Source organism: Prionailurus bengalensis, chromosome D4, assembly GCF_016509475.1.
Source record: "Prionailurus bengalensis isolate Pbe53 chromosome D4, Fcat_Pben_1.1_paternal_pri, whole genome shotgun sequence".
Taxonomy (NCBI): Eukaryota; Metazoa; Chordata; class Mammalia; order Carnivora; family Felidae; genus Prionailurus; species Prionailurus bengalensis.
Window position 1 is genome coordinate 3030119 of NC_057359.1, and position 25743 is coordinate 3055861.

The 25743-nt window shown below is 58.3% G+C and overlaps 1 protein-coding gene across 2 annotated transcripts in view; it reads right to left on the reverse strand.

The window, feature by feature from the left end:
• SEMA4D (semaphorin 4D) overlaps positions 1-23257 on the reverse strand; it is a 95734-nt gene extending 72477 nt beyond the window's left edge. For both annotated transcript variants that reach the window (XM_043566804.1, XM_043566800.1), the window contains exon 1: positions 23196-23257. The gene's annotated coding sequence lies outside the window, so the exon portion shown is untranslated. The remainder of the gene's footprint in view (positions 1-23195) is intronic.
• Positions 23258-25743: the final 2486 nt, after the last annotated feature.

Consider the following 25743-nt stretch of genomic DNA (forward strand, 5'->3'; position numbering starts at 1 on the left):
GAAACCCACAGCCAACAAGGACCGCAGTGGGGAGACTGAACGCTCTCCCCCGAGACAGGGACAACCGGATGTCCCCTCTCCCTGCTCCTGCCTGACTCTGCAGCAGAGGCCTGGCCAGGGAAGGGGGCAAGAAAAATATATACAATACATACAAGTTAGCAAAGATGAAATAAAGAGACAGAAGGATTGCCTCTTTTATTTTTTTCCTCTTTTGTTTTCTGGAAGAGACTGTGTGAAATGGCTGTTACCCCTTAAATGTTTGGTGGAATTTTCCGGTAAACCCATCCGGGTCTGGGGATGGCTTTTTCAGAAGGTTCCTCACCGTGAATTCAGATGCTCTGGTGCTTACGGTACCGGGCAGGCTGTCTGTTTCCTCGCGGGTGAGTTCTGGCGGTCTGCGGTTACTGAGAAATCGGGGTACCCCCTCCACGGTGTGGGCCGTGTGTGCACAGGGCTGTCTGTGGCATCTCCTTATTATCTCATGTTGGAAAGCCTAAGGAATCTCTAAAAAGGAGCTCTCTGAATCAACAAGAAAGTTTAGCAAAGTCACAGGACACGAGGTCCCCAATGTGAAATGAGCCCTGCATCTGCGTGCTCCACGATGATAGTAAACTGCTAAGCTGAACTTAACCGCCATTAGAACGCTATGCTCTGTAAAAGATCCAGTTACAAGAATTAAAAGACAAACACAGAGAAAGTACCTGCAAGTCGTGTATCCAATAAAGAACTTGTATTCGGAACACGTGACAAACTCTCAGCACTCGACAGGAAGAAAACAAATGATCCAGTTAAAACGTGAGCGGAAGACCCCAGACAGACACTGGGTCGGCGTGGATGTACAAATGGCAAAGGAGCACGTGGGAAGATGGCCAACGTCATCAGCCATGGGGACGTGCCAATGAAAGCCACAATGAGACACACCGTCCACACGCGGGGATGGCCGAAAAGGCAATAAGTAGCGACACCAAGTGCAGGTGAGGATGTGGAGCTACTGAATGGTTGCTGGGTCTGCAGACTGAACAACTATGCCGTCGTGCCGTAAGATGCTGCAACCACTCCAGGAGACGTTCTGGTGCTTTCTGATAGAGTAACACACGTGCTTACCCTATGATCTAGTAATTCTACTCCTGGGCATTCATCCCAAGGAAACAAAGCTGTGCCTTCAGGGAACCCACAAGTGTTCAAGCATGCGATGGAATGCTATAGTGAAACAGATGCACTGTCCCTCACGCAGCACGATGCTGAGTGGAAGGGGCCAGCGCGGAAGGCAACCCACCACACGGCTCCACATATTAGCTGTTCCTGAAAGGTTAACTCAGGGACCGAGAAGATCAGGTATAGTGGGTAGTTATGGGTGAACACAAAGGGAGAGAACAGGATAGGTTGGGGGCCGGGGGGAGGTATGGAACTGTTCTGTGTCCAACCATGGTGGTGGTCACACAGATCTATACAAGCTCTAACGCTCATAATAGAACTGTACCCCTCGGGGTGCCTGGGGGGCTCAGTCGGTTGAGCCTCCGACTTCGGCTCAGATCACGATCTCGCGGGTCGTGGGTTCGAGCCCCCGTGTCGGGCTCTGTGCTGACAGCTCAGAGCCTGGAGCCTGTTTCAGATTCTGTCTCCCCCTCTCTGTCCCTCCCCTGCTTGCTCTCTAGCTCTCTCAAAATAAATAAAAATTTAAAATAAAAATTAAAAAAAAACCCACCCAACAGGGGTGCCTGGGGGGCTCAGTCGGTTGAGCCTCCGACTTCGGCTCAGATCACGATCTCGCGGGTCGTGGGTTCGAGCCCCCGTGTCGGGCTCTGTGCTGACAGCTCGGAGCCTGGAGCCTGTTTCAGATTCTGTCTCCCCCTCTCTGTCCCTCCCCTGCTTGCTCTCTAGCTCTCTCAAAATAAATAAAAATTTAAAATAAAAATTAAAAAAAAGCCACCCAACAGGGGTGCCTGGGTGGCTCAATCGGTTAAGCGTCCGACTTCGGCTCAGGTCACGATCTCGCGGTCCGTGAGTTCGAGCCCCGCGTCAGGCTCTGGGCTGATGGCTCGGAGCCTGGAGCCTGCTTCCGCTTCTGTGTCTCCCTCTCTCTCTGACCCTCCCCCATTCATGCTCTGTCTCTCTCTGTCTCAAAAATACATAAACGTTAAAAAAATTTTTTTTTTAAAAATTTAAAAACGACACACACGCCTTAGTCACAAACGCGTTACTGCTGAAAACCGTTAACCGTCATCCGAGCTTTTGGCGAGTTGCAGGCACGGACCACGGATCACCGTGACACATATCATGATAAGGAAAGGGCGGGAGATACCGTGGGACGCAGGCTTCCCACAGACCTTCAGTCTGTAAAAAACGCGGTTATCGGCAAAGCACGCGAAAATAAAGTGCAATAAAAGGAGGTGTGCCTGTGTGCACATGGGATTGTGATGTTTTCAGAAACGCTTTCGTTTCTTAGCCTGACACAGAAGGACGAATACTTTGTAATTCCATCTGTTCGAGGTCCCCTGAGGGTCAAGCTCACAGAGACGGAGACATGGTGGGCGCCAGGGGCCGGGGAAGGGCTGGGGACTTATTATGTAATGCGGACAGAGTTTCAGGAAGATGAGAAAGTTCTGGGGACAGATGGTGGCGGTGGTTTCACAACAACGTGAACGTCCTTAATGTCACCAAACTGTACCCTTGAAGATGGTTAGAGGGGCGTCTGGGTGACTCAGTCCGTTAAGTGTCCGACTTTGGCTCTGGCCGTGATCTCACGGCTCTTCAGTTTGAGCCTCGTGGTGGGCTTTCTGCTTTCAGCCCAGAGCTTCAGAAACTCTCTCCCCGTCCCTCGTTCCCCGCCATCTCTCTCTCTCCCTCTCAATAAATAACTAAAACTAAAAAAAAATGGCTACAATGGCAGGTTTACAAACTGTACTTGCATGGGGCGCCTGGGTGGCACAGTCGGTTAAGCGTCCGACTTCAGCCAGGTCACGATCTCGCGGTCCGTGAGTTCGAGCCCCGCGTCAGGCTCTGGGCTGATGGCTCGGAGCCTGGAGCCCGTTTCCGATTCTGTGTCTCCCTCTCTCTCTGCCCCTCCCCCGTTCATGCTCTGTCTCTCTCTGTCCCAAAAATAAATAAACGTTGAAAAAAAAATTTTTAAAAAAAACAAACTGTACTTGCATAAAAATAAAACAATACAGCGAGTCATAAAAGCAAGCAGGAAGAGACTTGAAGGCAGCTCTCGCTGGAGACGCATCGCTGTTCTGTCCAGCCGGCAGGCTCCCTTACGCACGGGACGGGGTCTGTTCACACGGTCACCGGGACCAAAGCAGAGACCGGTGGTCACTCTGTCCAATCCTCTGGATTTTCAAAGACTCACTCTTTGCTCCCTACAGGAGGCAACCAAAACCTAAGTAAAACACATCCAAGGTCTGACGAACCAGCCTGCACTTTCAGCCACGACTGGGCGGACCAGAACACGGAACCTCATGCAGACACACACGGCCACAGAGACTCCGGGCAAATCAGTCCGTGACAGATGGTCGGACCCTCTGCGTCCTCTCCTCCTGGGGCTCTCCCCAGGGGAGGGGGCAGAGAAAGCAGGTGGGTGGTGCCCCCACCGCAGCAGGTCCGGACCCCCAGCAGCCTCACCGTGTGGTGTGGCCCACACTCCAGATTTGGAAAACCTGCAGCCACTTTGTAGACCCCCGGGCGCCAGCCTCTGGGCGTGAGCCCTCCTGTCGCCCCACTGGCTGCCGAGAAACTTAGCCCCAAAGATGGGCAAATGCGAACTGCAGCATACGGACCCCTGGTACCAAGAACCAGCGACAGATAAACACAGTATGACTCATGCATCCAGCTCTGTGTGGCGCAAGCCTTCTGCAGGAATCAACCTCCCCTTAAACTCTGCGTTGGTGCCCGAGTCAAGAAATCGCGTCCTTTTAATCCAAATAAGAACATCACAAACATTGTGCTGGACACACACTGATCCGAACGTCTCCAAGTTCTTCATTTCCAGGAATACCACCCCCCCCCACCCGCCCCTGCGTACACAGAGAGGGCCCAGCAAATAATCTCTGTAAACTGCATCTGGTTCCCTCCTTTCCGGGGGGGCGAGGCCGCTCTCCCCGAGACCTCCCCGCAGAACCTCAGCTTCAGAGCACGTGGACCAGCTCACCCACTGTCAGCCCCTCCAGGTTTTACCTTGCCCAGAACATCCTGGACGAGGCTGGGGCAGAAAGCATGGGAACCAGCAGGCACACGTCCGCACAGACGTGTGTCCCTCAAAGAGGAGCAAGACTCAGGAGGCGTTTTCACTTAATTTGCCCCGTTCCTCCTGCTGAACCTTTCCCGGTGAAATGTGGGGGCTGATGTCAGGTCTCAGGTCTGTCCCGGTGTGCCCCCAGGGGTGCCGGCTGTGGAGCCCCGGATGCCCCGCCAGACCACCCTGGAAAACTCCAGAAGGCACTCCTGAGAGGAGTAGCCAGGGCGTTAGACCCTGGGGGCAGGCCTGGAGCTGCCGTCTCGCTCAGGCACCTGCTGTCACCATCGGCCCCTGTCCCCCAGCGCCGGGGCCGGCACATTCTAATCAGCCCCCCGCAGTGGGCAGGGGCAGGTTCAGGTGCCCACGGGGCGGCCCACCAGCCCTGCAGAAGGACCAGGGTCCGCGCCCGTGGACCCCAGAGCAGCCACAAACAGGTACACCCCGGCCGCCGGGAAACAGGGAGAGCAGAGGCTTCGCGGGACGCGTCCGAGGCCGGGGCACGCGGCACCCACACGGTGACCTCGCAGACCCAGGAGTGAGGGGGGCCTGTGGACCTGGGTGTCGGGGGACCCTCCTCTCTGAGCCTCGCCCGTGGGGGAGCCGAGCCACACGCCGAGCACCGGGCCCCGACACCTGTGCCCGTCGCACTGCCTGCCCCGCTGAGCCCCTCCAGGCTCCGGGACCAGCCTCCTCCCTCTGCCATCCACTCTCTCACTTGCTCCCCTCCAACACCAGACCTGACGGAAGAGAGGGAGAAATCACCTCCTTTACCATTCTGGGGGGGCCCGGAGCACCGCTCCCTGCTTTCCTCCACTTCCCCGCCAGGCGGGGTCAGTTCCAAACCCACAAAAATGGCCAGCCGTGCCCGCCCCAGGACACCACACTGCTTGTCTTCTGTTTGACCCTGATTATTTATCATCAAATTAGCAGGCTGGTCAAGAGGCCGGATAAGAGGGGGCCAGGAGGACAGGAGGCCAGCCTCCGAAGCTCACGAGGGGTGGGGACAGAACGGCAAGACCTCAACCTGAACAAAGGTTTTTCACAGAAAAAGAAAGTACCAGAAGGCACAGCACCAAAGTCTCCAGCTAGTACACACCCCGCCCGCGTCCAAGCAGGGAGTGAGGCGTGTTCTCGAGGATTGCCCGAGTCCACATGGGGAGTGAGGCCTTTGGTTAGTACACGCCTCCCCGTGTCCATGTGGGGAGTGCGGCGCGTTCTGGAGGGAGGCGGACAGGAATCATCCCCGGAGGCTCACGGGGAGGCCCTCAGCGCCAGCCCGAATAAGCTCAGGCCCAGGGAGGCCCCGGGTCAGTGAACGCGGGCTCGGCCTGCTCCCAACACCCACAGACTAGAAATGTCACCTTCTTCCACGCCAGGGCTGGCTGCTCCCCTGGCATCTGGGGATGAGCCCTGGGTTGCACCCACTCAGGTAGGTCATCCCGGTGAGCACCCCGAGCAAGCTCACTCACCGTACCTGTGGCCTGCCACGGGGTTGAGGCACTTGGGGATACTGATTGGCGCAGTGGCTAATTTTATGTGTCAGTTTGGCTGGACCACGGTGCCCGATACTTGGTCAAGCAATTCCAAGGGCTTCTGGGAAGGGATGTTTGGATTGGAGTTAACATTTAAATCAGGACGCTTTGAGTAAAGCAGATCACCCTCAAGAATGTGAGTGGGCCTTGTCCAATGAGTTGAAGGTCTTAGCAGAAAAAAGAGTCCTTCCCCCCTCCCCCTACACACACACACACACACACACACACACACACACACACCCCGTCAGTTCCTTTTCTCTAAAGAACCCTGACTGACTGATATAATGGGACACAGCCCTCCAGATGCCACCCAGCCTGAGCCACCCCACTCCCAAGCAGAACCTCACCCCTGTGAGCACCCGGCGCCCCATGAACGGTTCCAGGAACAGCCACGTGTGTGGACCACAGGGGACCCACAACCCAGCGTGTGGGCGCACGGCTGTCCCCCAGAAAGACATGCTGCATCACGTACAATGTCGAGATCAATTCTCTACCACTCCAGACAAGCGAGAGGCACGGAGGCAAGTGGGCAATGAGTTTTATCATGGGGCTAAAATATAATTGAGACGGACGAAAACAAGTTCCACGAGCCTCCTATCAGGCAGACACCCCTCAACCTGTGAAGGCCTCTTCCAACGCAGTCAAGATGTGCTGCGCCCTAATTTCCAGGAGCACACACGTGCCCGCACACACATATGCCCACACGTATGCACACACACGCGCACACAGCCAACGACAAACACCAACTCCTTTCTCTGGGCCCCACCATCCACGGGGCCCAGCCCGCACAGCCAAGGCTGACCGTAGCCTGCCGGAGAGCACTGGACATGAGGGGCTCTGTACCCTCGGGACACCCCACCCCGATGGGCCACAGGAAGCAGGCAATGGCCCTGCTGGTCTCCAATCTGGACTCATCTGTGTTTGTTAAACAACTTCCAGGTGAACGGCCTTCAAACAGGCTTTGCTTCTGGGGCGCCTGGGTGGTTCAGTCGGTCAAGCAAGTGTCTGACTTCCGCTCAGGTCATGATCTCCCAGTCTGTGGGCTCAAACCCCATATCAGGCTCTGTGCTGACAGCTCAGAGCCTGGAGCCTGCTTCGGGTGCTGTCTCCCTCTCTCTCTGCCCCTCCCCCCCCACTTGAGTTTTTCCCCTCTCTCCCTCTCTCAAAAATAAATAAACATTAAAAAAAAAAACAGGCTTTGCTTACTTTCCCAGAAGACTCTTCCCTATGACAACACTCACCGAGATACACGAAGAAAAGTGGTCAAGGATGTGGCAGACTGGGAAACTCCCAAATCTCCACCATGGGGGAGGGACGCCAAGCGCAGGGCCCTCACGGCGCCACGCACGGCTTCCCGGCAGGTCTCCGAGCACGCTTGTCTACACCACAGCGCCGCGCCCTCCAGGGTGTGACCACACCTTCAGGAAACCGCCATGTTGTATGAACGCACGTGTACACACACACACACGTGTGTGACAGGGAAGACACACGTGTGTGACGGGCCAGAACTCTGAAACGCAGCTGTCAACGGCACACACCCTGGGCCCGAGGAGGCACGGTCTTGCTTCGTTTTCCAGAGAAGAAAAATGTCACTAAAATAAAGGAAAAGTTAGTCAGCATATCTGACTTCCTGTTCACACCAAAAATTCAACAAGTGTTTCTGCAGAAACGCCACTTAACAGAAAAGGCCCCACCGGCAGAGATAAAACTCGCATCAAAAGACAAGAGGCCCTTTCCTGTTTCCCCTCTGAGTCAATGAAACAACGACTTTCCACGGCGCTCTCGCTGGTAGAACCCCCCCCCCCCGCCCCCCCGGGTGCAGAAAGCAGCCGCGGTTTCCATCTTCCTGCTGATAAAGTCCCGCAGAAATACATCCTGGAGAAAGTGAAGGGCGGCCAGCCCGGGGCCACCAGCCCCACGACCGTCTCCCTGGCCTTCTGGCGGGCGACGGAAGGTCGCCAAGAGCACCCACCCAGAGCCCGTGGACGCGGGTCTTTGGACGGGAAATTAGGTCAAGATCAGGGAGTTACGATGAGAGCATCCTGGGTCATCGGGGTGGTCACCGAATCTACTGACAAGTGTCCTGACGGGAGACACGCAGGGGACAGACACAGGGGAGGTGGCCGGCTGAGGACGGAGACACAGGCTGTGGGCCATGCGAAGGGACGTCTGGAGCCTCCGGAAGCTGGAAGAGGCAGGGAGGACCCTCCCCTAGGTCCCCAGAGGCAGCATGGCCCTGCCCCCACCTTGATTTGGATTTCTGGCCTCAGAACTGGGGGGGGGGGGAGCATTCATTTCTGTCCTCTAAGCCTCCACGTTGGTGACGCCTTGCTACGGTGGCCCCGGGACCACGCGTGTGTGCACGTGATTCCAGGAGGCGTGGGCACGGTTCCCTCACTGCCGGTTCACCAGAGCCGGGGAGCGTGCGGGATGAACCCACAGTATCGCGTTCCCGGCACCTGTCAGGGCCACGCTCCACTCCTCCCGGGGCACCGCACCCCCCGGCCGCCGCCCTCTCCCAGGAGCCCGCGCCTCCGCCACTCCGCGGCACGACCGAAGACCTCCGACCCTGAAACCCGCGTGGGCTCGCGGCTCCGTGGGCCACAGCAGGGACATCCGTCCGGGCTCCCACGTGTGAGGCCCCCGCTGGGAGATCCGCCCGCCGAGGGCTGCGGTCCGTGCCGGCTGGTCCCCTCGTGTGTCAGGCAGGCCCCGGCACGGAGGCTGCGGAGGCCAGGACCGCCCGCCACGCTGTCCCCCACGGCGTGGCCTTCAGGCCACGGCAGCCACAGGGCCGCGGGCCCCTCGTGTGGCATCTCAGTGCTCCAGGCTCTGAGCGGGCACGAGGCCACAGACCCGCAGGGAGGACGGAGACCGCGGGCCCGCACCGGCAGCGACGGCGGAGGTACAACCGCAGCTCTCGTCCCCACGCAGCGCCCTGCGGCTTTTGCGCGAGTCCCCACTCACACCCGCCGGCCACACTGTAACGGCCACCCTGCGGGCGCGGAAACGGGGACACGCACAAGCAACGGGACAGAGCCAGGGGGCAGGGCGACACGCGGGGGTGTGCGTTGCAGAGGCCACAAGGAGCAAAGCCCAGGGGCGTTCTGGGCACCGCACGGCAGGGCTCCGTTTGGAGCAAAGCCAGGCTGTGTGCGTGTTACCGTAAAGCGTGCAAACCTCTCCCCGCGGAGGGAGGTGGAGAGAGAGGGAAGCAGGGCAGTCGGATGGTTCTGCGGCTGCCCCTCTCTGTTGGTGTGACCTTCCCTTGCATTTCAAGTCAAGCCAGGAAGCGGAGACAGGCCGCCACCAAGCTGGGCAGGGGACGCACCACAAGGCGGCGTGGGTGGCCGCGGGCAGGGGTGGCTGGAGGGCGGGGGCCCCTGCTGGGGGAACGAGCTCTCCTGCTGTCCGTGGGCGGCTGCTGCTTCTCGCTGCCCCACAGCAGGATGGCCAGGAGGAGGTCACTCTGAGGGCGAAGACGACGACCCAGGCCACGGCCACGTTTCCCTCCAAGACCGATCCCCCTTCGTCTCCGAGCACACAGGCGTCTGCACCTTCCAGGGGCAAAGACCATTTACCAGCGTCGCCCCAGCTCCTGTCTCCGGGGAGCCCCCGCCACGCAAAGTCCGTCAGCTTCCGGCAAAGCCCCTTCCAGAGGCAGCTCTGGACGAACGAGCCAGGCCGCTGCCCCTCGTGCTGGCCCGGGGTCCGGGGAGCCCGACAGCTGCTGTGTTTGGAAAACAGCTTCCTGTCTGGTTTAGCATCTGCAACCTAGTAAGTGCTAGCAAAGGCCTGCAAACAGCCGTGGCCCGAATCTCTGCAGGAGCCTCCCGCTCACCCGGGACGAGGCGCACGGGGTGCCGGCGGCTTCCTCTCTGGCCGAGAGGAGGGACAGCATTAGCTCTGGCGACAAGGGGACGAGGGCGGAGCTGGCTACTCTCTCCACACAAAGAGGTGTGCTCATCGGACATGGAGCTCTTTTCTGCTCCCGGCAGGCCCGCGCCTGGCTCGGGGCTTGTCACGGGGCCCATGCAGGTGACGGGGACCTGCCTCTCCCCAGAGGCCACTCTCCAGGACCTCAGCACTCAGAATCGATTTTAAAAATCACATTCCCACCACCTCCTGGGGTTGCTGTGGAAACCAAGCCTGTCCCCGTGTGGTCTTGTCCACAGAGCCAGGGGACCGTGGGCCCCACACAGGAGGCCCGAGGGAACCGGGAGCAGTCGCGGGATCCCACATTTGAAACCCAAGCCTCTCCCTCGGGTTTCAGAGGCCTGCCGGGAGTCCGGTTCTGCCTGCTCAGCGCCGGGACCCAGCCGTGACCCAGTTTCCCAGCCCTGTGGCTCCCGAGCGTGCAGCTCCACGGTGGCCAGTGGTCCCAACCCACGCCTGGCCACAGACACAGACAGACCCAGACCAACGATAATGAGAAATACGTAGATTACGTCATGCCAGCGTGTTAACCGTCCACGCAGTCGCACCCCGAGTCGGACACCAGGGGGGCGTCTTCAATCCGGGGGGTGGGCAGAAGCAGCTTCTAAAGAAGATGCGACCGAGCAAACATCAGAGGTATTGTCTGCAGTGAAGGGCAAGTGCTCTGTCGAGGAAAACTTTGGTTCTGGTGGCGGCTGTACACACGTGTGTGTTGTGTGCATCCGTGTTGTGTGTGCACGTGTGTGCGTGTCAGGTATGCACATGTGCACATGTACTGTGTGCATGGGTGTGCTGTGCGTGCACACCTGTGCACTGGTCACAGTATAAAATGCACGTCTTACCCGTGAGTCACCGTCAGGGTCTGAATGCAGCCAGGCTTCCTGACTGCCGTGAAGTTTTAATGCTCTTTTTTTTTTTTTAAACTTTTTTTTGCATGTTTATTTTTGAGAGAGAGAGAGAAAGAGAGTGTGAGTGGGGGAGGGGCAGAGAGAGAGGGAGACACAGAATCGGAAGCAGGCTCCAGGCTCCGAGCCGTCAGCCCAGAGCCCGACGCGGGGCTCGAACTCACGGACCGCGAGATCGTGACCTGCGCCGAAGTCGGACGCTCAACCGACTGAGCCACCCAGGCGCCCCTTAATGTTCTAACAGAAAATGTTTTTGAAAATACTACAGATAACTGCAACCTCTCCAAAGCTCGTTTTCAAACATGACACCGAGTGCCACATGCCTCCCACTTCCAAGTTTGCCAAGAAGAGATCTTTCACGGTCACCGCACGCTCCCGCTCGGGAGCCGGCCCTCACCCACCGGCCGATGTGGCCGCTCGGCTTCCCACAGTATGTTCGCCGCTTAAGAGTTCGACAAACAGTAAAACACCCACCTGCTCTTTCAGCGAGGCAGGTATGACGAGCCTACGAGAATCGCGCTGGGCTCTCGGGACTGGTGTGTGTGTGTGTGTGTGTGTGTGTGTGTGTGTGTAACACGCTCAAGAGAAATGGGAGACAGGTGACACACACCAAGGGCAACACAGGAGGACGTCGAGACCCACCTTGTGGCCACAGCTCCACGGAATGACAACAGTGCAAGGCCCCTTCTTGGCAAACTTGGAAACGGGAGGCGCGGGGAACTCAGTGTCATGTTGAAAACCAAGCTTTAGAGAGGTTGAGGCGCATTTATGATATTTTCAAAAGCACAGGCCATGACTTCCAGGGTGAACCACAGACCCTCACTGCATCTACGGCCCTGGAACGGGCGGGTCGTACCATGTGACGTGCTTGCCGATCTCCCATCCCGTGGCCACGTTCCACACTGTGATTTCTGGAGACTCGCTGGTTTCGCTGTAACTGCTCATCTCTGACCCTCCCTCGGTGGCTTCTGCTTTTACAAACACTGGCAAATGCCCTCTCCAATAAATGCCTCGGACGCTGTGTGCAGAAAGCACACGTCCCTGCAGGCTTCAAGTCCCAGTCCCTGGGCCTGCATCGGGGGTTCGCCACCTCCTGGCTGAGTGACCCCGTGAAAACTTTCTCCTTCTCTCTGTTCTCCAGGGCCTCACCCATAAAAAAGGGGAGTCCCGTGGCCAGGATTCCGCGAGATGGGGACAGAATGCATCCGGCACATCGCTCACAATGTGGTTCTCACGGAAACAGCCATAACGCCTCCCGTAACGGCCTCCCGTGCCCATCCCCGCCTTTCCAATGCATCAGTCAGGGGCGCCAGATGCACCCCTCCACTTGGGCCCGATGGCACCAATCCCTGCTCTGACGCCTGCAACCTAACTGTATGAGTCCACCTATGTGATGTTCCGGAAAAGTCTACGGGCACAGGAAATGGAACTGCAGGGGGTCAGGGGCGGGGGGAGAAAGATCTGACTCCAGAGGGCACGAGGAAGTCTGCGGAAGGAGATTTTCCACATCCTGATTCGGTGGCGGTTACATGACTGTGCATCAGAACTCACACGACAGGACGCGGCAAGGGGTGAATTCTGCTCCAGACAAATTCCACGTCAGGAAATCTGACTTAAAAACACAAACCAGCACCCAGCAGCACAGGCCTCGGCACCCACTCCTGTGGCCTCCAGGGTCTGGCACGTCCTGAACACACTCCTCACCCGAGGCCCCAGCCCAACACCCCCCCCCCCTGCCCCCCAAGGCCACTTCTGCTGGTGCTCTCCAGACAGAACCCGTGTGCAGAGAGAGGGCCCCGTGTCCTGCTCGGCTCTCTCAGCTCTGCCTTCTCCCACTCTGGGACACCTGCTGGACCACCGGGAACTATAGACGAATCCCTCCTCCTTAAGGTGCTCAACTCCGGCCGCGTGTCAGAATGACCCGAGCAGCTGGGCAAAACCACTGGCCCGTGCCCTCCCTCCCATCGGGACTCGGATGTGACTGGGTGGGTGCGGGGTCCGGCACCGGAAGTCTCCAGGCTCAAACCGGACAGGGAGCCTCATGCAGATTCTACAGACATTCGAAGGATAATAAAGGAATACTGTGGGCAACTCGACTCCAACAAGTTTGACAGCTTGCAGGAAATGGACAGACTCCTTGAAACACACGAATCACCAGGACTCACCTACAGAAAATGTCATCAGCCCTAGGTCAGGAAACCAAATTCATACCTGAAAAGAGAACCCCAGGTGGCTTCGCTAGTAAATCCTATCAAACATTGAAGGAAGAAACAACACTGCCCCATGCAAGCTCTTTGTTAAAAAAATAAATAGGGGCATCTGGGTGGCTCAGTCAGCTAAGCGTCCGACTTCTGCTCAGGTCATGATCTCGCGGTCCATGAGTTCGAGCCCCACCTCGGGCTCTGTGCTGACAGATCGGAGCCTGGAGCCTGCTTCCGATTCTGTGTCTCCCTCTCTCTCTCTCCACTCCTCCCCTGCTCATGCTCTCCCTTTCTCTCTCAAAACTGGATAAACATTCAAATAAATAAATAAATAATAAAGGGGCACCTGCATGGCTCAGTCGGTTAAGCATCCGACTTTGGCTCAGGTCGCAATCTCGCAGTTCGTGAGTTCGAGTGCCACGTCAGGCTCTGTGCTGACAGCTTGGAGCCTGGAACCTGCTTCGGATTCTGTCTTCCTCTCTGTCCCTCCCCCGCTCTCTCTCTCTCTCTCAGAATAAATAAATAAACTTAAATAAATAAATAAATGAAAAAGGAATTCTTCCTAAATCATTGTGTAGGTTCAACATTACCCTAATACTGAAACCAGACAGGTATTACAAAAAAAGAACACGATACTGATACCTCATGAGTATAGTTAAAAACGTCCTTAATAAAATTGTAGCAAACTGAATCCAGCAATATATAAGAAAGATAATACATCATGACCATCTGGAGTTTGTAACAGGAAGGCATGGTTGTTTAACATGCAAAAATTAATCAACATAATTCACCATAATTATGGAAAAAAAAAAGAAAACCCACACAGTCATCTCCAAGATACAGAAAAAGCATATGACAAAATTCAACATCCATTTACGATAGAAACTCAGCAAATGAGAAACCTTCTTCACCCTCATAAAAGGCGTCTACATAAAATCTTCACCTAACATCATATTTCACGAAAAAGGCGTTAAGTTCTTTCTTCCCATAATTGGGAACTGGGAACAACATCCACTTCCGTCACTGCTGCGAAACATTATACTGAAAACCCCAGACAACAGAATAAAAAGAGAAAAACAAAAAGCATTCCAACTGGAAAGAAAGAGGCAAAACGGTGCCTCTTCGTAACCGTCAGGATTATCTACGTGCATAATCTTAAGGGGCTCCGTGAAAAGCTACTCAAGTAAACTTAGAAAGGTCACAGGACAAACAATATAAAAATATCAACTATATTTCCATACACTCGCAAGAAACTGGAAAATAAAACCTTAAGAAATCCATTCATAATAGCATTCAACATGGACTACTTATGAACAAATCTGATAAAACACGTATAAAACCTGCACCTGGGCCACGGCAGGTCACTAGAGACACGAGGGGAGGTGAGCGCAGACAGAAGGGCGGCCATACCTGCCGGCTGGGAGACTCGGTCCTGTTAAGATGTCAATCTCCTCCAACTCGCTCTAAGGAGTTCAGGCAATCACCTCAAAATCCAAGCACGCGTTTTTACAGAAGTTGACAAGCTGATTTTAAATTCACATGGAAATGCAAAGGGTCTAGAAGAAGACAAAACCATCCTGGAAACAAAACCCAGTTGGGAGACTACCCAACTTCAGGACTTTTTATAAGGCGGCAATCATAAAGACACAGCGGCTGGGGGCTGATGAGGAATAAGCCATAATGGGCCAGAATCAAGGCCAGAAACAAAACGACTCGGATAAACTCAGTCACCTCCCAACATGCCAAGAGAACACCACGACAAGGGCCGTTTCTTCCAAAGAGCTGGAGCAGCCGGTTATCCAACGTGGAAAGCAGCGAACCCCTATCCTCAGCCCTTTCCAATTAAACACTAATTCACAATGGATGAGACCCAAACGCAGGAGATAAAACCGTAATGTTTTCAGAAGAAAACCCAGGAGAAAAATCTTCCTGACCACGCCTTTGGCAAAGATTTCGTAAACAGGACACAAATTACTACAAACAACAGATAAAATTGGATTTAATCAGAACTGAAAACATGTGCCCTTCGAAAGAGTTCATGAATAAAAAAAAAAGTGAGGTGCCTGGGGGGCTCAGTCGGTTAAGCATCCGACTTCGGCTCAGGTCACGATCTCACGGTCCGTGGGTTCAAGCCACACGTGGGGCTCTGTGCTGACAGCTCAGAGCCTGGAGCCTGCTTCGGATTCTGTGTCTCCCTCTCTCGCTGCCCCTCTCCTGCTCATGCTCTGTCTCTCTCAAAAATAAATAAACATTTTTAAAAACTTAAAAAAAAAAAGGCAAGCTAAAGGCAGGGAAAATATCTGCAATACAAATAAAGGACCTGAATCCAGAGTATGTAAACAACTCTCAGAATATAAGAACACAACCCCACTCAAAAGCGGGCAGGAGTTTTGCGCAGGTACTTAAAAGAATATTCACGGCTAGCTAGTAAACGCAGGTAAAGCTGTTCCACCAAAATCTTAAGCATACAGCACACAACACACCAGAAGAGCGAAGATTAAAGATGGTGACAGCCAGCGTCGGCAGGGCTGGGAAACCGTCCCTTGGCATGTCAGCGCGGGGATGTGAAATGACACGTCTGCCTGTTCCTCAGACGGTTAAACAGACGCTGCACCCGTGCGGAGCTGCCCAGGAGGAAGAAAGCACACGTCAGCAGCAAGACGTGCACACGCACACAAGCATTGCGTATCGGTTTTTGCTACAGAGTACACATGGTGTTAACATTTACCACTTGATGTTTTTAATTATTTTTTTTTAATGTGCATTTATTTTTGAGAGAAAGAGAGACGGAGCGTGAGCGGGGGAGGGGCAGAGAGAGAGGGAGACACGGAATCCGAAGCGGGCTCCAGGCTCCGAGCCGTCAGCACAGAGCCCGACGCGGGGCTCGAACTCACGAACGGCGAGATCACGACCTGGGCCGAAGTCAGACGCTCAACCGACTGAGCCCCCCCAGGCGCCCCGACATTCACCATTTCAAAGTGTACGATTCAGTGACACTGAGTACCTTCACAGCACCCTGGAAGCATCACCACTGTCTTCACCCCAGAAGGAACGGCACACGCCTTATACAGTTTCCCCGTCCCCCCCCCCCCGCCCCCCGAGCCCCAGGCAACTGCTGCTGTTCTGTCTCCGGGGACCTGCCCGCTCCAGACATCACAGGGTCACCCTACATTTCGCGCCTCGAGGAATCGCCACACTGCTTTCCAGAGTAGCTGCGCCATTTCCCGTTCCCCCCAGCAAGCCCCGGGGGTTGTAAGGTCTCCACACGCTCCCCTTCGTTATTTTCCTCTCTGGATAAAAGCCCTTCTAGTGGGTGGGGGGTGGTGTCTCATCGCGGCTTTGCTTTGCACTTCCCTAGTGGCGGATGACGGTGGACACCCTTCCACGCGCTTCCCGTCATTTCTGGATCTTCTCTGGAGACACGTGTGCTCCTGTTTCACGGGCTCCCTCTCCTTGTGCGTCGGCTGCAGCCCAGGGCACTTTTACTCACCATAACCCCAGACCGGAAGCCATCCAAACATCCAGCAACAGGTGGACAAATCAACAAACCCCGGGACACCCCACAATCCCACAGAACTCGGCAACAAGCAGACGTGAAGGTCTCCCGTGCCCAACACGTACGAACCTCCCAGACACCGCGCTGAGCGAAGGCAGCTACACACAGAACGTGTAACCCGTGCCCCCGTCTTGAGACCCTTCAAGAAACAAACCTCACGGGCCACCATCTAACCTCCGCGGACGAGTGACTGCCTGGGTTGAGTGCAAAGGGAAAGAGGGAACGTGGGGAGCGCTCACGGGCCGAACGGTCTCGGTCGCCCCCACGCGACCCCGTGGCTGGGCGCTCGTGTGAGTGCCTGCGTGGGCGTGGCAGGTCTGACGGCGGGGGGTGGGGAGTGGGAAGCGAGGACAGCGACCCAGAGCCTGTGTCACCATCGTGGCACAGGTGCTTAGCTGTGCCCAGCTCTCACTCTCTCACCCGCGCACTGAAAACGGGCACCGGTTCCCATATGGAAACCACGCCTCACTAAAGCTGGGAAGGAGACGCTGGCCCGGGGGGCGCGCACCTGTCTTGGCCGTCCCGTCCACCCCAGCGCTCGCCCGGGGACAGGCCCTGCCTCAGCGCGGCGGCTTTTCCACCACGAGGCCAGTCCGAGCCCCTGGGCAGCCTGGGAAACACAGAGTTGCGGACTGGCGGTCCGGGGTGCACCTGATGTGCTCCGGGGACACGCCCTCAGACACCTGTTCTCACCCAGCTCAGGTGACCTGGGATTAAGTCGCCGGCGGCTGGGCCCACCCGTACGAATGCCAGGTTATGCCCGGAAGGATGTTCACAGTCTGCCTGCGGCCACACCGCCACCCCGAGACCTGACCCCTCTCCCTTGTCCTGCCTCGCACAGTTGGAGGGCAGCCCACGCTGCCCGAGAGCCTGGGAGGCGGCCTTCCAGGGAACCCGTGCGCACCTGCCCTGCTCACAGATGAGGCGTCACCAGCCCCCACGGCAGCCTCTGGCACCCCGGGCCCAAACAGAGGCATGCTGCACACCTCGGGCCACACCACGGACTTGCAGGGGCCCAGCTGCCCTCAGGGAGACTCCCGGGGCCCCGGCCACCTCCTTGGCCCCCCTGGAGGGCCCCATCCACACTGCCTTCATGGCCATCCCTCCCTCCGGGACAGAGACCTGAATGTCACCCTGGCCACCCCCCTCTCGTCCCCCATTATCAGGCCCCGCAAGACCAGCTGGCAGACAGGGGCCAGGTCCCCTCCTGCCTCGTGAACCCCCCACCCCCAGACAGCCATCAGTCAGGTCACCCGTGACCTCCAGGTTGCCACCGTCAGTCCTGAGTCCCTGCGCCCCGGGCCCCTCGAGCTAGACGGCCTCCCTCCCGCCTCGCCCTCCATCCCATGAGGTCCATGAGTCTCCTGCCCACGTATCTCTGCCCCCGCACTCACTCACGGTTCATGCCTGTGCCCTGGCCGCCCGCCCAGCAGGCTCGTCACCTCCACCTGCAGGGCACGCGCTCACAGCGCCACCCGTGGGGCCTGCTGCCCCCCCCCCCGGAGCCCCACAACTGCTCCCCTCCGGTCGCCTGAACCTAGAATCTCGGGGTCACCCGGACCCCGACCCCTCCGTTGTTCCAAGCGCCCTTCAGCACCGATCCCTTCCTTCCCTTGTTGGCTTCCCCCACCCCCCACCTGACCGCAAGCTCCAAGTGGCAGGAGCCCTGTGTCTCGCTCTCTCCCTGCAATTAATTGGTGCTCAATAAACACCTGCCGGGGGACGCGCTCCGTAAGCGGACGGATGTGCAAGCGGACCGATCCAAAGGACAGAAGGGGTCAGGCCTCGTCCAGAGCGACAGCGGCAGCTCCCAGCCCCACAGACACCACCTTGGGCGCAGAGCGGCACCCCCCACCCCCGCTGCCGTGCACCCCCTCGGCCCCAGAGAACACTGGCAAATAAACAGCACTCTGGAACACGCGGTGGGAACATGGCGGGGGGGGGGGGGTGGGGGCAGCACCGGCCTTACAGATGGCAGGCCCCGGGACCAGCGGCCTTCTGTGCACAATCAAAACACACGCCCGTCAGAGCCAAACGCCGCCCCAATTGCCAGATCAAAGCAAACTCTGTTCTGGCTGTTAAAGCCACTGGAATTTCTCTACTAGGAAAATAGGGAAAAGAAAACAACTTTAGAATGCCAGGCAATTTGTACTTTTTACTTTGCAGGCTTTCCACTCTTGATGCTTTTTTGTTAGCATAGACGGAAGTTATTTAACATGCCCTCTACTAAATGAAAAGAAAAAAACAAGCCACCACCAAAAACGAGTGGAACTGTCCACAGTGGCCGGGCATCCACCAGCCGTGGACACCTGCTGGTAAAGGCTCTCGACTCTCTTTGATTTTGTTTCTGGGCCACGGAGGGGAACAATCTTCTCCACCTGAACCAGGACTGGGCCTGGCCTGAGCCGAGGTCCTCCTTCCCCCGGGCCCAGGGCCCGGCACCCGGCACCCGGCACCCAGGACCTAGCACTCAGTACCCAGCACCCACGACTCAGGACCCAGCCAGCACTCAGCACCCAGGACCGCACAGACTAACCTCTGCTGAGCTCTGGCATTGCCGGGTGGTCTGCTGGTGTTTAGGATTCAGGGTTTGGGTCTTGTCTCCCCTATTGCTGAGGGCAAGGCATTGATGTCTGTCTTTTCATGGCCCACCCAGCACACATTCAGGGGCTGCTGACCACTGACTCAGGAGTGTCTCACGTAAGCCACACCACCTATTACGTTGTAGAGGAACGTGGATTGCAACAAATCACATCCCATTTTTAAAAAATTTAGATTTAGAAATTGAGAACATTTACAAGAGGCTATATTATACTACCTAATGGAGACGCCCTTCTTAAAAATTAACTCCTAAACTGCCAAAATAATTCCTTTATAGGAGAAATGAACCGCACGGAAGTATATAGAAGGGAAGAGTGCAGGCCCCCCTTCCTCCTCCGGCCCCTCCCTCAAAACTCACACACACTTCCTCCTCCGACACACACACGTGCACACGCACACACACACATATGCACGATGTACTCATGCACACACACATGCGCACACGACACGCACAAGTCCACACACACGCACACGCCCGCCCCCACCCCTGGCCCCAGGGCCTGGAGCACTGCTGTCCGTAGCCCTCGCTCCATAATTATCTGTTCCACAAACGCCGTGTCCTCTTCCAGATAATTCTCGGCAGCTACGCACTCGAAAACCGGCTCCTTCTATACGTTCTATGCTAAGAAGCAGTGTTCTTACTTCACACGTGGGCACTTCTTTTGAAGTAAACCCCTGAGCTATTTCATGAAGGGAAGAACCCTTCGGCGTCTCTCCGAGAGGGGACTTGTAGTTCTTAGATTACCATTAACTTTTTATCACTGAGAATTCTGAAAATAAACGGAAGTGGACACAACAGAACGGCAAACCGTAAGGCACCCTCCCCAGACCCAACAACCATCCACCCACAGACAAGGGGGCCCCTCGACGCCCACTCACTCCCCCCGCCATGCTAATGGAAGCCGACCCCAAGCACCTTCTCTTCCCCCCCCACCCCCCGCCCCACGCACACTCCTGAGCCCAGTGCTAACAGGTGAAGGTCATCTCAGCATAAAACCACAGCACTGTTATTAAGGAACATGATCATTCTTTAAAACTCATTCACTCAAAAAACATCAACTGTCTCATAAACACCGTAACTCTTGAAAGGAACGATTCTTGAGTCAAATGCTGGTCTGACCGCCCGCAATCCCAGGGAGCTGCTTAGAAGTAACCGGGCAGAGGCAGTCTGTGCCTTCGTGGGCAGCATCTGAGACTTTTCCACCAGATCCGGGACCCCAGCCCAGTGGAGGCGTACCCAGGCACCCAGGACAGCCCCGGGCCGCTGCAATGCCCAGGGGCTGTGACAGGGCAGCGGAGAGCCGGCCCGGTTACAGCACCGCCAGCAAAATCGTCTGTGCGCTCAGAGAGGGCCGGGCAAGCTGGAAAGTCAGCCATCAAAGACCTGGGATGGGCCAATTCGCTCAGCCCCAAATCACCTTAATCGTGGGGCCGACAAACACCACCCCAGCTCCAGGCAGGGTCCGCTCACGCGCCCTTTCGAATCAGCAGGTATTTCCTCCTAGTAAATCCTGGCTTCCCCGAGTCACCCCTTGAAAGCCAGTGGCCTGGAAATGGCCGTGAGCTGTGCCCAGTCTCAGGTGCCAAGGAGCCTGCCTGACCGGCCCTGCTCTCGGGCGACGCCCCGAGATGTCCCCAGACGGCCACGGCCCGGTGGTGCGGGAGAACTGTGGCAGCTGTACCCGCCCAGCCTGGGGCAGACCCAAGACGGGACCTCCCTCCGGGGCCCCATCATTTCTGCTCCGTCATTTTCCTTCTTACCTTCCATTCTCCCTTCCGCCACAGTGACAGGTCCAGAGAGAAATCACTGCCCCCCACCCCCCGCCACCCTCGGGACTGCAAAGCCTGCCTTTCTCCCAGCGCCGGCCCTCGACCAGCAGCCGACAGCAAATTAACCTGCACGTTTTGCGTGGCCAGCCTCCCCGCGCAGCCACCCTGCACGCCTGGCCAGTGAACGGCCCACCGCGGCTGCTCCCCGAGGAGCCTGGGGGCGCAGGGGCTCTAGGAGCCGCCGCCTCCTACCTGACCTCCGGGAGTTCTTTCAACCAGGCAAAGTCTTAGCACGAAGAGGAAAGTCACTGTAAATTATGAACCATCAGGAAGTGAATTCACTGCCACAACAGCAGGGGCCTACCCCAGCTGGCAGTGGGGATGCCCGGGGACGGGGTCCCGGCTGCCAACCCGGGAGCTCTGCCCCAGACTCACCACGCAGGACACAGCGTCTAGGGAAGGCCCTGCAGCCACCCCGCAGCCCTGCCCGTCCCTCCCCCACGACCAGAAACGGGGCCCAGAGGGAGGGGCCGGAGGCCTGGGCCCGTCCACACTGGGTGTGGGAGAGGTGGACTCTCTCCAGAAGCACAGAGGGCTCTCGGTCTTTGCAACGCATTATTGATTTTGCTGTATGCTCCGGCACCAGAGACGGCCATTAGTGTGCACTCCCAAGACCGGCCTAGACAGCCCTGCCTGGTGCGGGGAAGGCCGTCGAGATGCAATCTGCCTCAGATAACCCTCGCGGTGGGGATCACAAGAGAACGATGTCATTAAGGTCATCTCCCCGCCCCCCAGGAGCCACTGGACAGCTGTGTGGTGTGGTGCTGCACCCCACACCCCAGCCCGAGCGAGCACGCCGCCTGCCAGGGCCCTGAGCAGGGAACTGGGCTCCATGGTGCTGTCTCAAAGGCAGACGAATAGATGACAAAGGCCATGAGGGGGCCTGGGCACCCCCACCGGCACCCAGCTCATGGTCCTTCCACACCGTGCAAGGGAGGGACCCAGCAGAGCTACCTCTCAGCGTTGCTGATTAGTTCCATCCCCTCATTCGATTCATCTGCAGGTGCAGACAAACTTCAGTCTGAAGTGAAGGTCAGGGTCCCAGGCGGCCAGCCCCTGCCCACAGAAACAGCCCCGTGTGTCCCCCCACCGTCCCCTCATTCGTGGGGTTTCATCCCTGGGAACGCATGGTGCCGAAGACACTCGGAGCGGGCCGGCTTTATACTTCTTTATTTTTGCAGACGATGGGCACAGACACCAACCGTTCAAGTGACAATCGGGGCATTATCTCCACCAGAATCCTGGCCCCGGCGCTGGCTGAGGCAGCCTGTTTCTGGGACACAGTCAACGTTCCCAAATAACGGTGCCCAGGCAGCCAGCAGGCTGGCCCCAGGCCTGGGGCAGATAGGAGGTGACAGGCCACGATGTCACTTCACCCCCTGCAAAGGAAACTTCCTCTCGGTGACGCCTGGTGGATCTGAATAGACTCAGAACAGGAGGGCCAGCTGCTTGGCCACACGCCCCAGGTCCGGCCTGGCCTGCAGGGGCCTGGCCACCCACTGGCCTGGACATGCTCAAGGTAAGGGGAGGTTTTTAAAACAAAAGCAGAGCAGCTCTGGATGGCACAGGGCTGGAAAGCAGGGCCTGGCCCTTGACAACAGGCCTTGTTTCCAGGGCACTGCCCACCTACAGACTGACATGCACCTCCCCCCCCAACACACACACACACACACACACTAAATCCAGCAAATGAACAGAACGACCACCACCCAAGTCTCCTGTCCATGCGTGCATTGGCAAAACCCCAGTGGATTCAGCTCCCTGCAGCTCACCAGGCGGCTGCAACAGGTGCAGCCCCAGCTAAGGCTGGGGAGTCTCCTTGGCTGTTCTAGAATCACACTGCCAAAACCCTGAAGGAAGGCGAGGCCTGCAGCACTCACACCGCCAGGGCCCTGACCTGCCCCACCTGTCTGAGTGCGCGCCTCCGGTCGGCTCACGGGGGACGCGGCCCCCGGACCGAAATAGAAGCCCGCGGAGGCCGGGCCAGGCCGAAGTGGCCGGAGCCGGCGGGGGCCCGGGGGCCAGGGGCGCGGCGGGCCTGGTCCGCGCGCCGCCCCCGCTGCCAGCCAGGGTCGGCTGCGCGCCCTGCGCCCCCCGGGGCCACCTGCGCGCCGGGCCCGGAGGGTGCCGGGGAGGGGAGGGGCCCTGAAGGTCCCGGGAGGGGTCCGGGGGTCCCGGGGTCCCGGGCTGGGACTCTGGGAAGGTCCGAGGAGGGAGACTCCGGGAGGGTCCGGGGGTCCGGGGAGGAGTCAGGGGGCTCCGGAGCGGGGACTCCGGGAGGGTCTGGCGAGGTGGGGGGGGGCTCCGGGGGGGCCACCGGGGACCCGCAGTCTCCGGGAGGGCCCGTCGCCCCCGCGCACCTGCCGGGCCCGCGCGCTCCCGCCGCCCGCCGGCCCTTACCTGGCGTGGCGCGTCCCGGCGGAGCCCGGCCCGGCGAGCGCGGACGCAGGAATGGCGGCGGCGGCGGCGGCGGCGGCGGTGGCGGCGGCGGGGCGGGGGCTGCCGGCGGCTCGGGCCGGGCTCGGAGGGGCAGCGAGGCCGGCGACTCGGGGATGCTGCGGCGCGCGAGGGCGCGGAGGCCGGCGCGGGAGGGAGGGCGCGGGGCCGCGCGCAGGCCCCTCCCCCGCTCCCCGCCCCCCCTTCCCGCCGCCGCCTCCTCCCCGCCCGACTCCCGTCCGACTCCTCCTCCCCCACGTCTCGTTCCCTCCCCTCTGCCCTCCCCTTTCTTCACCTTCCTCCACTCCTCCTCTCCCTCCTCCCACCTCTCCTCTTCCCTCCCTCCTCCTCCGCCCGCGGGGCCCCGGAGGCCGGCCCCGGCTCCGGCTCCGGCCAGGCCTCTGCAGGGTGCGGCACCAGTTCTGACCCAGTGCCGGGTTACCCTCCACCTCCCCACCTGTTAATGGACCAGCTTGCCCCTTCTGGGAGCCTGGCCCGACCCCACCCTTTCCAGGCCCCCCAGACCCCCGAGGTTTCCTGCACCCCCGGGGGCCCTCTTGTGGCTCTGCTGGGAACCCGGCGTGCACAGATGTGTGGACAAGCCATGTGGGCCCCCAGGCGGGTGTGGTTGTTCCTTTGCTTCTTAGTAAATCTATGGGCAAGAAGGTTCCAAACAGGTCCCCCCGCATTTCCCCAGGGTGAGGTGGGCAGTCACCTTCTCCAATCTAGGTTTTTCCACAGCCCTTCTGTGCCCCGTGCCCCGTTTGCCAAGCGTCCACTGTCTTGTGCGCCGATTGGCAAAGAGTTCCCCAGTGTGGCCCCTGGTGACACGTTTGTACTAATGCAGGGGTGTGGTTCCCTGGGCACCCTCAGAAGGCTGCTCCCTTCTGCCCTGGAGGGAGACGTGACCTTGGGAAGGTGGCTGGCGGGGTCAGCAGGACGCCGAGGGACACTTTCCAGAGAGAGGAACACCGCTCCCCGTGAAACAGCGGGGATTTCGCCACCCATAGGAGTCGGGCTCCCTCCCCGGGCTTGGCCGGAGCTGCCTGGGCTGCAGCACCCTACGAGGGAACCAGAGCCGGTTCTCCAGGGAACCACCTGCTGCAGAGAGCCAGAGTGACAGTTACAAAATGAACCCTTTCCTGAACCATTAGCAACAGCCCAAGAGCCTCAGTCCCCTTCACGGGCCTCTTGCCTTTCCCAGCAGGGGCCCCAGGAGCCTGGCCTTAGGACCAGTGGACCCATGAGGGCCAGCAAAGGCTAAGACGGTGAGGCCAGTGCTGAGGGTGCAGGCGGTGGTGGGTGGGACCTCGCCCCCCTCCCTCTGGAGTGGTGGCGGGGGTCATGTCCTGGAATCTGATAGTTTCTAGTTCTTTCCTCTCATGCTTCTAAGGTGACCTTGGGAGCCTTGTCCCGCCTTCCCTAAGGTGAGGATAGGGTGGCCATCCCCGAGGTTGGCCGGGCATTGCCGAGAGAACGGCCCCGCGTGATCCACGTTCAGTGCTGGTGACAGTACGGGGAAGTGGGGAGACGTCCTTTCCAAGCTCCTTCTGGCTGGAGGGGGCGTGAATCTAGGTCCGCTTCCCATCGGGGTTAAAGCTCGGCAGGAAGGGATTCGGGTGGGCCTGTCTTGACAGCATCCCAGGGGCTGAGCAGGGGCCCACTCAGAAGTGGGGGTGACGCTCCCCTGTATCCCTGACTCATTGGACACGTCTGGAACATGATGCCCTTGCTTGGCGCCCAAGGACAGCCACCAGCAGGCTGTGGGAGGGGAGTCGCCACATCAGGAGCCTTCCGCCTGAAAAATGGATGTGTGAGCACGAGAGGGCGGAATCCAAATATTTGCGAAACCGTCCGGGAAGAAGGATTACCCTGTGGGGTTATGAAGGGCAGGAGGAGGACGAGGAGGACAGATGGATGGAAATTAGATTAGAGCGTAGATTTCCGCTCACTGTGAGGGCTTGCTGGCCGATCCGCCCGCCAGAGGGGCGGCCGTCTAGACGGGACCTGGGGCCACCACCGCCTGAGCCTGCCGGATGGGCCTGCATCGGGGTGACCTCCGGAGCCTGTCCCAGCCGCTGGACCCGTGCCACGCTCTCGTTAGCGCCCTGACCTGGAGCGGGTGCGTCCGGGTCAGCACCGCATGTGGTGACCCTCTGCGGCCTGTGTCCTCATTTGTGTGGGGGGAGAGGGGAGGATTCAGCGTGAGCACCGTCACTCCCCACCACCCGGCCCCCAGAGGGCCTCCGGTCCCAGCGGCCCCGCCGGGGGCACGTGGAGTGACCCACTTTGTCTTTTTGTTCTTGTCACCAGTTTACACTCTTTTTTTTTTTTTTTTTTTAAATTTCAGAGAGAGAGCATGAGTGGCGGAGAGGGGCAGAGAGAGAGAGAGAGAGAGAGAGAGAGAGAGAGAATCCCAAGCAGGCTCCATGATCGGCGAGAAGCCCAATGCGGGGCTCAATACCACGAACCGTGAGATCATGACCTGAGCCAGAATCAAGAATCAGACGCT